This window comes from Callospermophilus lateralis, chromosome 6, assembly GCF_048772815.1.
Source record: "Callospermophilus lateralis isolate mCalLat2 chromosome 6, mCalLat2.hap1, whole genome shotgun sequence".
NCBI lineage: Eukaryota > Metazoa > Chordata > Mammalia > Rodentia > Sciuridae > Callospermophilus > Callospermophilus lateralis.
Genome location: NC_135310.1, coordinates 140,441,945 through 140,455,238, shown reverse-complemented (window position 1 = coordinate 140,455,238; position 13,294 = coordinate 140,441,945).

Genomic DNA, 13,294 nt, shown 5'->3' with positions numbered 1-13,294 from the left:
CTTTCTTAATAACTAATGATATTGAATGTCTTTTCTTGTGTTTATTGACTATTCATATTCCTTCTTTGGAGAAATATCTATTTCAAGTCCCTGGCTCATTGTTGAATCGGGTTGGTTGTCTATAAGTTGTTCATTTGTAGGACTTCCTTATGTATTCTGGATATTATCAATTTACAAAGAGGAAAGTTTGATTTTGGCTAAGAGTTTTAGAGGTTTTAGTCCATAATTAGTTGACCTGTTGCTTTGGGTGAGCAAGCACAACATGGTGGAAATGTGTGGTAGAGCAAAACTGTTCACCTTGTGGCTGATAAGTGAAGAGGAATGATAAGAGGCTGGGGTCCCACAGTCCCTTTCTGTGGTACACCCTCAGTGACCTGAACATTCTCCACTGGGTCACACCTCTTAATCTTCTACCATCTCCTAGTAGCACTGTTCTGAGGACCAAGCCTTTTACACATGGGTTTTAAAGGTGGGCATTTAAAATTCAAACTATTATCAATAGCCTTTGACACATACAAGTTTTTAATTTTAATTAAATCCAATTTATCAATTTTTGTTGTTGTTGTTCTACTTGGACTTTCTGTTCATATCTAAGAACCCATTGCCAAACTCAAGGTGATGCGTTTCAAGAAACTCCTATGGTTTCTTCTTAGAGTTTTATGGTTTTAACCCTTATATTTAGGTCATTGGTTTGACTTATTTTTTTTTATAGAGTATGAAGTAGGGGGCCAACCTTACTCTTGGGTGTGGAAATCCAGTTGTTCCAGCATGATACATTGAAAAACTGTTCTTTTCCCCAATGAATGGCGTTGGTATTTGTAAAAAGTCAATTGGCCATTAACATATGGGTTTTTTTGAGGATCTCTGGTGTATCAAGTATTACATCTCTCTTGCTGTTTTTAATATTCTCTTTTATCTTATAACCAGTTTGATTATAATATATCACAGTTTCAGAGGTTCAGTCCACTGTTGGCTGACTCCACAGCTCTGGGCCCTGAGTGAAGCAGAACATCACAGAGAAGGATGTGGTGGAGAGAAACAGCTCAGTACAAGGCAAACAGGAACCAGAGAGAGACAGTTCTGCTCACCAGGGACAAAGTATAAACCCCAAAGTCATGTGCTTGTGATATACTTCCTCTACATATAGCATATCTGCCTACAGTTACCACTCAGTTAATCCACATCAGTGGATTAATCCACAGATTAGGTTACATCTCTTATAACCCTCTGAAAAGTCATGCATTGTCTTCCAAGTGAGCCTTTGGGGGACACTTCATATCTAAACCACAACAATACTATGGCTAGGTACCAACTTTCAATTAATTAATTTGCTTATTAGCCAGGTTTCTATTAGGACTGACATGATTTAATCACGTGATCCTGAACATTTTGAATACTTAAACTGAGCATTGGTTTCTCATGCAGTACATAATCTGCCTTTTTTTTGTGTGTGTGTGTGTGTGTGTGGTGTCCAATTTTCATATATGCTAGATAGTTCTCATGGCCTTACTGTTGTAAGGAAGAGATGTTCAGATTATTTAGTAAAACATGTGAAACTGAAGAGAATGGTAAATACAACTGTAGATAATAAAATATTAGATTCAAGCTCTTGTAACATGCAGGCTTCCTTCAAACAGTGCAGTTTCTGACCTGTAGCTGTTGTCACATTATTGATGCATGACATTTACAGATGTTGTTAACAGTTAATAATCAGGTCTAGAACACTCTCAAACTGCAAAAGAATGTGCGTTGAAACAAATGTGTCATTAAAATTTTTTTTTTTTTTAAAGTAAAGTGAGTCTTGAAATAATGTACTTTGGAGATCCTACTATATCAATGCAGGTAAAATGTAAATGTTTTATTTATTTATTTATTTATTTTAGAGTGGAAAGTAGAAGCTTTATTAAAGGACAGCAGAAAAGACTTCTCCCCGAAGGAAAAAGGGGACCCAAAAGGTGGAATCCAAGGAAGGGGAAGGTCTTCCCTCTTTTATAGCTAAGGTCTACTTTCAGCTTTCCTGCATTCCTATTGCATTTGTGTCCTTTGTTCTCTGTTATCTTGCAGTGATGGAATGTAGGTGGAAAGGCCCAAAAGGTGGGGGACAGGTGAGCTGAAGGAGTAATCTGGGCAGGGAGGGCCTGGGGAGGCCTTTGGATTAGCATCTCCAAGTTTGCTGGGAGCTGCTTCATTAACATTTCCTTGGAATGGACTGGGGGGCCTTGGGGACATTAACATTTCAATTTCCCCAAGTGCTGCTTTGGTTTCCTGGACTCCATTTTCTATAATGGCCTCCATTCTTGATTTTACTGGACATTAGACTTGATTTACCTAATTACACTAACTATCTATCTGTAAATCTAGCTTCATTCTCCCCTCTAATTTTGGGAACTCCTTACTGCTGTAAGGAAAGAGGGCCATGACCGTTCTGTCTTCTTTGAGCTGCAAGGGGGCGGAATTGAGCAAGCAGTTTTGGAGTCCCAGAGACCCTGGGAGGATTCAGACTTTAGGGCCTTACTGCTTTCCTCCCTGCCACTAAAAACCCACAGCAAAAGAGAATCATGCACTCTTCTTATTGCCTTTTTGCTCCGTAGACTAAAGGAATCTCCTGGGGGTGAGGGATATCTACGGGTTGTAAGGCTTATAGCGCTTTCTATCAGAGAGACTACTGGAAGAGTTGATTCTAAAAATGCTTCCCTCTAGCAGCTTAAAGAGAACACAGCACATTCTAAACTTTGGAGCAGTAATGGGAAATTTTAAAACAGACTAGTGAAAGTTCCTATGCACATGAGGGGAATCTGGGCACCTTTCACTAATCATCCCATGTCTTTCTTAGTCCTATAACCTGAATTGCTAGCGTTTCTGACCTGCGAAGGAAGGGGAGCATCCAGGAGGGAATGGATGTGGGTTTGGGAGTGTTGCACAGCCCACATGGAGGCAAATGTGATTGGGGCTTTCCTTCAGTGCCTTTCATCTACTGATCACCTTAGATACCCCTTAGGGCTGTCAGGTGGGGGTTCAAGAGAAAGGAACCTTAGGAATACATCTGAGTGTAGCCCAGACCAGAATTCTGCAGTTGTTCCAAACTCCTTCCTCCACCTCCACGTATCCGAGGCAGATCGGGATTAGGGACACTGTGTACTCACGCCAATGCTCTCCGGGCCCAGACAGAAAAGGGGGAAGCGGTTTTGGCAGAACCCAACATGCCTGCTCTGTATGGAACAGGTGATTGAGAGCTGCCTAGGCCGGGAAACCTCTCACCTGAGTCTTGAAGAGTGGCAGCTGCACTTATTGCATGTAAGTAGCCTTCGGGTTCCCACATCACCCTCCAGAAAGAAAGATGCACCTCAGATAGACGTGGGGTGTGTGCAGAGGCTCTTACCTCTGTGTAGATCTCAGTGGGGAACCTCCAATCTGTTACTGACAAGTCCTTGCTTCCCTGAATGCTGAAGTGTAACACCAGAGAAGCATGCCGAGGAAAGTGTAGAGTGGAAAGTAGAAGCTTTATTAGAGGACAGCAGAAAAGACTTCTCCCCGGAGGAAGAAGGGGACCCAAAAGGTGGAATCCTAAAATGTTATTTTAATCACATAAACAAATTTTCTCTTTATGTGACTTTTTATAGATTTATCTTTTTTTTTTAAGAAAGAGAGAGAGAAATTTTTAATATTTATTTTTAGTTTTTGGTGGATACAACATCTTTATTTTATTTTATGTGGTGCTGAGGATCGAACCCAGTGCTACTGCTTGAGCCACATCCCCAGCCCAAGATTTATCTTTTTACATTTCAGAAATACTATGCATTTCAGTTGAGTGCCTAATAATTCTTGAGGTCACTGTATTTTCATTGTCATTTCTAACACTTATATACATCAATTAGTGAAGAAACATCTTCACTAAGGCCTGATGTCTCAGGTATATTATATAATATAAAGGTAAAAGTGATATGTTACTGATAATCATGAAGCTTTTCAAGAATATCATTTGTGTTTTCACTGAAAAATTAAATTCCTCTTTTCTGCTGATGACTTTTAAAGATTTATGTTGACATTCATGGAAAAACTAGTGACGTCCAAATGAAGTCAGAAGTTTAGTCAATAGCAAGAAATAAATGTTAGCATCTTAGGTTTGGCAAATGTATCATATGACTATCAGGGGAAACTGTACTGGGAGATTAAGAGGACTCCCTGAATTATTCTTCCAATTTTTCTAGGAATCCAAAATTATTACAAATTAAAAATTGTATTAAAATAACTGTTATTTATAAATTTTGAATTTTATGACTATCCCTGCTTTTAAAAATCTTATGAGCTAGCGGGGCATGGTGGTACGTGCCTTTAATCCCACCAATTTGTGAGGCTGAGGTAGGAAGATTGCAAGACTAAATCCAGCCTCAACCACTTAGTAAAACCATGTCTCAAAATAAAAAATAAAAAGGGCTGGGGATGTAGATCTGTGGTAAAGAACCTCTGGGTTCAATCCCCAGTACCAAACAAATGATGAGCTAAAAGAATACATTTCTGGTGTAATTATTATTATTAGTAGTACCAGGGATTGAACCTAGAGGGCGCTCAATCATTGAGCCACATTCAGCCACCACCTCCTCTTCTTTTTTTTTTTTTTTTTTTTTTTTTTTTTGTAGTCAGGGCCTGGCTAAGTTGCTCTGAGGCTGGCTTTGAACGTTCCATACCCTGCCTCAGTCTCTGGAGCTGCTGAGATTACAGGTTATGCCATTGCAGTGGACAGATTTCTATTATTTTATGTAACTATATATGCTGTTGGTTTTAAGAAAATATTCTTAGTAATACTAAGCTCTCCCCCAAAATTGTTTTTGCAATTTCTTAAAAAAATCCTAATACACAATTTCTTTTGGGCAAGCCCATTAGCTCTTCTTCTAATTTTAGATAGATTGCATTATTTTAGATTCTTTTTCCATATCCTTGTAATATAATGAAAGACTGGACCTGACATGGACAATGTATAAATTAATACAAGATAGACTATTTTCTGGACCAAATTTTGGTCCTGTATTACAGAACTAAAGAATGATTCTGTCCTTAACACCCAAAATAGAAAATTGCAGCAATTATTTTACAATATATTTAAGAAACATTTTGCATCTATCATTATGTCACATTTAGTATTACTAGAAAAAGTCCTTTATGTTTGTGTTTAACAAATTAAAAGTTGTATATCATTGTGAAACCAAAAGAGAAGCAAGTAACAAATGAATTAGGACCATGGAAACGAAGCTGGAATGAAGGAAGACTACCACTGCACTATCTCAGAGGCCGACAATTATAAGATTTTAGACATGCTACATTAAATTCAACAAACTTTAAAAAAAAAAAGACCCTAGAAGCTTTTGATCAGTAAGATTCATTCAGGCAGTCATTTACTGTGTCAGTCACTGTTTGGGGCACTGCCTAACAAAAGCACCCTAGCCACCGGTTCTCTTGGAGTCTGGGAGCTTACAAAGAAATGAGGGAAACAGATTCTAACAGGGAGCTGGTGCAAAAAAAAAAAAATGACTGCAAAATAAGTTGCAGTCATCCAGGCTATGTGCATGTGCATTCATATGTATCTATGCATATTTATTTATATGTTTTATGTATATGAATGTATACATATATGAATACATGTGTTTATGTACATACATATTTTTATTTTTATTTAAAAAGTTTTCAAACCAAGAGACTAAGTGGGGGCATTTTGTTGGTATTACATTTTCTCCTCCGTTAGTACAAATGTATATAGCCTGTCTTTTTGTTTGTTATGTGCATATTTTCTTATTTCTTTCCTATTTTCTTTAATGTTCTTTTTTTTTTGAGGGTCACAGTGGATGATAATCATTCTCTGTAAACTCATTTGTTGCCAGTGGAAAGTAAAACTATTTCAGGGTTGTGTCAGAAGGGCTCTCACTTGCTACTGGTGTTGTTTTTTGTCTGTTTTTGTTTTTGATTCCAACTCTTCTTTAAAAATAGTCTAGTTTTATTTTTGTAAAATATTATACAGATGTAGATGTTTCTACAAATACATATCTTAACGAACACTCGGGTGTCTGGGGGAGAAAGGAGAGGGAAATTTCACTCTTTCTGCAAGTCTGGATTTCTTGACTTTGTTACAAGGACACATATTGTGTTTGCGACACTTTTAAAGTGTATGTAGAGCAGTCGTCTGTGCTGAGATCCATGTGGAAGAGGAGAGGCTCACATTTATGGAATTAGGAACCTTGTGGAAACATTCTGTTGCAAGATGGTGATAGAACTTGTGTGAAGCCCATCCACATCCCTTGAAACAAAACGTTTCAAAACATACACGAATGCTAATCCCACTGGAAAAAAGAAGGGAAGCTCTGGTGGGCCAGAAAACCTCCCAGCAAGTACTAAAAAGACAGAGAGCTGCTATGAACTGTGGCTGACAATGAAATGCAGGTTCATCCACTTTAACAATGATGTACCACTCTGGGGTGGGGCATGTTGTCAGTGGGGGAGGGACAAAAGGGATATGGGAAATCTCTACCTTCTCCATTTTGCTGTGGACCTAAGAGTGCTCAAAAAAAAAATAAAAAAATAAATAAATAAATAAATAAATAAAAGGGGTTTATTTGTCTGTTTGTCTTAAATGGAAAGCTGGGATCAATTCAACCGTATGACTGATCCAAACACTCACAGAATACTGCTATAAAAGATGAAGAGAGCTCCAGGAAAACCCTGGGCCAGTTCCATCATTCCCTGGGGCCCTCAGGTCGTGTAATCACCCAGAGTGCTTAGGTAGATGCCGAGGTCCAGCCCCGGCCAGGGGAGTGAGGGTCCAGGGTGGTCCTGAAGGAGGAGTGGCATCTGGCGAAAGAAGAAGAGTTGGGACGACAGATTGCAAGTTAGGAGCAATCTCCAGAAGGCATCTCCCTGTCCCTGGAGGGACCTTTATTTTTATACCTGTTTTACAGGTGTTTTTTCAGGTAGTTAATGGATAACTTCAAAGCCTCAAACTTTTTTGATTTACATAATTTTCAAGAATTACAACTTTTCTGACATACATTGATTACCTATGATTTTGAGTACATTGTTCAAAATATTTTTCTGTAACCTTAGTCAATCATGATTAAGCTTTTAGGTTTTCACCTCGATCACTAGGTGCTAGGCAATGCAACTAGACTACATAACTCCTGATTTATTATTCACTTCTAACTTTAAAGCATACCTATAATTATTTCATTAACCTTTAACTTTAAAGCATACTTATAATTATTATTTCTTACTTCTAAACTAAATACACTTAAAGTAGTGAAAGTCTATTATTTAAAAGCCTACTACTCTGAAGTGCCTCTAAAATATATCTATGTTAATTTTACATTATTCTATTTTAATTTCCAAGGTAATTTCCTTTTTTCGTATGATCTATTCAACTGCTTTCTAAAAGAACTTCCTGGATCCTTGGTCAAAGCACACCAATTCTCATGTCTTTGTAATCTTTAACTAAAGGCAGGCTTTACACCTCAACCCATTTGTCATTTATATTAACTATGTGTTTTCCATTTTCATCATAAGTTTCTGCGTAAAGCAAAGGAGGGTCCTATTGGTTGGGGAATGTATTTTTATTAGCCTCTTGTCCTTGAGGGGATACCATAAGCTACATACTGTGGTCCTTGTACCGTTGGCACAGCAATTGTTTTTCTGTAGCTAGGCTATAGTACAGGTTGTGGCTTTAGGATGGGGTTGGGGAGTGGGGCTAGTGTAAATTGTTAACCATGAGATAAATATTTCTTGTTGCTTAGGCTTGAGGAATAACACCATTGTTTGTATCCTGAGAGACACTGAAACGCACCTCATGGCATATCTCAATTGTATCCTTAGTCTCATTCTGGGAATTTTCCTGCAATCTCAGGCAATACGTACTTTTATTAATGATTGACATATACCCTGTTGTCCATATCATGAGTATCACAAACAAAACACTTAACATTCCTAATGGTTCCGGTTTCCAGATGGTGCGGTCTTGCCATAGCATCCCCAACGCTGTGACCCTGTCAGACAGCGGGTGCAGGAACACCTTCACCAGGTAGAGACCTCCGCAGCCAGACAGGAAGATCAGAAATGTGAGGTCTGTTTCTCCAACCAAGGTGAAGAGCAAAGCTTTGCCATATTTATTTGGCACACTTTGAGAAGAGTATACTAAAGTGACTGACTAGCAAAACTGCAAAATGCATACAACATTTTAAAGATCTGCATCTGATACTGGAAACTTTCCTGTTGAAGTTTGATTATTTTTATCTTGTGTTATTTTGGAAACTGCTGTAAAAATGGTCTAAGGTGGAGGGAAGATCTCAATTATCTAATAAAAAATTGGAGCGACGATTGAGATCCTGCCTTAAGAATGCCTTCCGCAAGCACAGACTAAACATGGGACCCAATGTTAGTGTGACTTGTGGCTCTGACTGATCTACGGGTAGTGCCTTAGCAAAATCAAGGGTTCTTAGCAATGGCCTGAAAGGGCAAATTGGAATGGACCAGCAGATGCGATGTGAAGTTTCTCTTCCTGTGACACCTCGGGCACAGCCAATGCCAGCACCTGATGCTGACCTTGGCCCCAGGAGGGCTGGGGTGGGGGGCCCTGTGCATAGGCTTCCCACCCTGAGGGCCTGGCCCGGATTTTCCAGCTTTCTAAACTTGACCTTCCTCCCAGTCTTCTCCTGGATACTTGGCGCCTCTGGCACTGCTGCAGTGGTGGGGGACACTAGCAAACTTGTCCCTTTGTTCTGGAAATCACCGTCTAGTGAAAACCGAGAATGGACAGATAAAACTGCTAGGCGGCTGGTGCTTTGAAGGAAACGGCGCTGAGACAGAAACTAGCAAATGGGCCACCACAGGGTACACACACAGTGTCTCACTTGACCCTCTTCTGTGCCCACCCTGGGCCCCAGGGGATTCATCCTCCTAAGGATCCTTCTCTCAGGCCATCTCCCCACAGCTCCTGGCTCCCTGGACTCCAGCTCTTCCTGACCCTGTCCCCAGCCACATTCCTCTGAGCCTCAACCCCAAGAGCTCCTGGGCCCATCTCACAGGGCCTCAGACCTTTTGTGTCTCTGGCCATCCTCCCTGGCCCCAATCCTACCCTTAGGGCCCAGCCTCATACACCCCCGCCACCCGTGCCCCAATCTCCACCCCTTAGCCCCACCACCAGGGCCATAGCCCTATAATCCCCAAATCCCCTGCTCTGTCTGCCTTGGTCCCTAGCCGGGTCCTCCTGGCTCTTCCCAGCATGAGGAGCTGGGATTCAGACGCACTGGAGAGGACTCGGTGGCATGCTCGTCAGACTAGGACTCCTCGCCTAGCACCCGAGCGCACCCGAGATGCCAAAGGTAGGGCGCTGAGGGTTGGGCTTCTGCCAGCCTGGGCATGGGCACGCAGCTGGTGCCAGGACACAAAGCGGAGGTAGAGTCCTCCGGGGTTGGGCTGTGGCCAAAGGACCCTGGGGTCTCTTCCCAGCTCCTGCACCCTGGGTAGGTGGGGATGTGCGTGTGTGTGTGTGTGTGTGTGTGTGTGTGTGTGTGGAGTTGCCTGGGTTCCCGCAGGGCTTAGACCCATTGGGAGGTGTCTGTGGCTTTCAGTGGGTCGAAGCCATGTTCTCTCTGGGTCTGACCCGGCAACCCAGGGCCATGTGAGCCCTTCCCACGCCTGTGCCCAGTGACTCAGCTCTTACTCAGCTTGAGGAATAACACCATTGTTTGTTACTCACCCTGTAACTGCCCCTGGTTTTCCTGGAGTACTGTATCCTCTCTCTGGAATCCCATTTCCCCTGCAGAAGTCACTCAGCAGAAGTCCCACATTCTGTTCCCTCCAATACCGGGTTGGGGAGGCCTAAGTCCACTTCCCTGCTCCTGGGCCGCTCCCAGGCCACCAAGCAACAGCAACCTCCACCCTCATTGTCCCGCAAACCTGGTCATTTCAAGACTATTACTGGAGGATTTCAGCATCTGATTCAGCTGTCCCTGCAAGAACATCCACACATGCATTGGTATGACTTACTGAATATAAGGCCCTTTGTAGATGTAGGTTTAAACCACTTCACATTTAATGATATAATAAGTTATTTGTGTCCTCAAATACAAGATATGTTGGACTGTTTTCCAGTCTTCTAGATATTGTAACACCTCCCTCCTATGTGTTACCTGATCAGCTCATCCTCATTTTTCAGTTCTCAACTCTGGTTAAGGTCTCTGGTTCCCCCCAATTGGCATTATTGTTGCTCCTTTAATTTGTTCTTGCCCCTATACTCAGCACCATTATGGTAGTTCTGTTTTATCTGTTTGCACATCTGTCTGATATCTTCAGGTCAGCGACTGTGTCTTTTCCCTTCCTAGGGCCAGCCCCTAACTGTAGCTCCTGATCTATATATTAAATGCTCAGTAAAAGTCTGGAATGAATGAAACAGTTAGTCACACCACACTCAATGAGTCACTGATATCACTTCAGCAACACAAACTCGTTTATATAATAAAGTTGTTAAAGTCATTGAGAAAACATCAAGTTATCCAAAGAACAACATTGCAAGTGAACTAAAGGGCTGTGTCTCAGATTACTTGATAACTCAGAGGATAAGAATTCCCCGAGTCCTTCTAATCTTGTATTGCTTTTGGAAGTGGTCATAGCCCTGGGAAACAAAAGGGTCAGTGTACTGGGGGATCCGAGTAGAAGCCACAGTGGCTACTGGAAAATAGAACCCTCACTGGACCCAAGCTATGTTGTCACAGGAGCTGAGGGACTGGGGTTCTACTACATCAGGGTGGGGTATTGCTGTGCTTTGATTGTCCCTACCAAAACCCATGCTGAACTTCATCCCCAGTGTCAGATATGAAGAGGTGGGACCCTCAAGAGGTGATTGGATTATGAGGTGTCTGCCATAAATTGATTAATCCATTCATGGATTAATGGATCTGTTATAAAAGCCAGTTTGGCTGTGTCTCTTGTATGTGCCCCCTACACATCCTCATCAGGATTCTGCAGAGAGTCCCCATTAGCAAGAAGACCATCACTGGATACAGCCCCTCTACCTTGTACCTCTCAGGCTCTAGAACCATGAGCTAAGTAAACTCCTATTCTTTATAAAAATCCCTGACTCAGCTATTCAGTTCAAATAACAGAAAATGGACTAAAACAGGTAGATATCAAGAAAGTGATCTGCCCATCTTTGTTTAAAAGGACGCAAATTTTCTGACCATCTTTCACCAAGGAGGAATAATGAACATGTTTATCTTGTGCCCCGTTCTGTTGTCATTCGAATGCCCAAGCCTGCAATTTGAAATTAAACTGTTTGCTTTTTGTGTCAAATCCAAACACCATGTTCAAGGAGATTCTGCCAAGGGCAGCATTGAATTTGATCCAAGGAGGGACCCTACTGTACCACCTAGTTTGACAAAGACCTCCTTACTATAATGCAAGTTTCAATATTAGTCCCTGTCTCCCAGAGTACCCTCAGTGCCAGGATGGCAGGGTCTGGAGGGGCTTGGTGCTCCATGGCTCCAACCACAGGAAAACTGAAATTAGCCTCATAATCTTTGAACCTACTCTCAACAGGTTTTGTTTCCTTTATCTTTAGTTTTAGGAATTTGATTGTCACAGGGCCCTGGTCAGGACTATTCTGGTCAAACATGCTAGGTTTCTCTCTCACTCTCAGTCTACTGTCTTTTAGTTCAGGGAGTTGATTCTAGAGGCACTTTGTCACTCAGCTACACCCCCAGCCCTTTTTATTTATAATTTTGAGAGGGGGTCTTGATAAGTACTTAGTGTAGCGCTAAATTGCTGAGGCTGACCTTAAACTTGCAATCCTCCTGCCTCAGCTTCCTGAGTGGCTAGGATTACAGGTATGTTCCACCATTCCCAGCTCATGTTAGGTCTCTCTAAATTGGCATTTATAAGCAGTATTCTTGAGCTCCTTAGCAAATTTTTCCAATTCTCTTCAGCAAAGCTGCCTTGTCCTGTAGGGCAAAGCTAACCTGTCCTCTCCTGACACAGTGGGCACTGGCTTACTTGGGTGTCCATTTGCATTTTGAAATGGATCACCCAGTAATTCTAGCCCAGATAAGAAGATGAGTGTCTCTTGTTATGGAAAAAAAAAGAGAGAGAGAAGGTCAGGCACTGAGGGCCTGCTGTGGAACCAGGCCTGTTTGGTCTGCAGCACAGGATGCCTGGTCACTGGCAAAATGAGAAACATTTCTTTCCAAAAGAAACAGAGTTTATTCCCAAAGTGGCTGAGCATGGACCAGAAGACCACGCCTCAAATATGCTTCCCTGAGGATGGTTTTTATTGTGAGATGAAAAAGCAAGATGAGTTAAGGTGTGGGGAAAGGTGATTGAAGCCATTGGATTAAAGGTGATATAAAATAAGTTGAAGGTGAGGGGGCTGGAGGTGTAACTCAGAGGTACAGCACTTACCTAGCATACTATCTGCAAAAATAAAACTATAATAACAAAAACTTGTCAGGATAGAAATAAGCAGCATTGCTTTGCTTCACCATTGTACTCTTGATAAAGCAACTATTTTCAGTAGATTCTCCTTTAAATCAGACAACTTCCTCATTTCCCAGTATTCTGCTAGTTATTTCTGATTGTCAGTCTTGAGGAGACAAATGACATGCTCAACTCTGTTGTCTCCTTAAAACACAACCCTCTTTCCAGCCCACCTCCAGCTCTGGGTGGCAGTCTGGCTCTCATTCTTCACAGCTAAGTTTCCTGGGTTTTCTAAGAGGCTGCCTCCATGTGTCTCTTCCCATGCCTGTGTCCTACTCACTTTGGTGTCTGTGCCTTCCTCTGCCACTGGGTGACTGTTGACATGGCAATAAGAGGTGACCTTCACTGAGGTCCACCAGCTTCAATTCAAATGCTTCTCTTCCTCTGTGCCAGCTTCTGGATGCTGTTGATTTCAGGGCAAACACCAGCCTTGGAGCTGAGGCAGCCATTTTTCTCACCAGTTCATGTGATCAAGCCAGAAAGACTCCAGACATCCCATCATCAGAGTTGCAGGCAAATTTACTGAAGGGACAGGAAAAGGGAAAAGACAACACTGTCAAGAGAGAGAGTGGGTCCTCTCAGAAAGGGGATTTTTAAGACTTTTTGAGTCCCATTGTTCTTGACTCCATTTTTCATGCTTCTTTTATCTGTTTGTTACCCTTTGAATAGCCCTCAGCAAACCTGGGTTGTCCAGGTCACAGGAAGTGGTGGAGGTAGTTCTGGTGAAAAGGGAGGGTCCAGGTCACTTGTAGGGTGTGACATGATCTTGAAGCAAGTTTTTCTTTAAGGG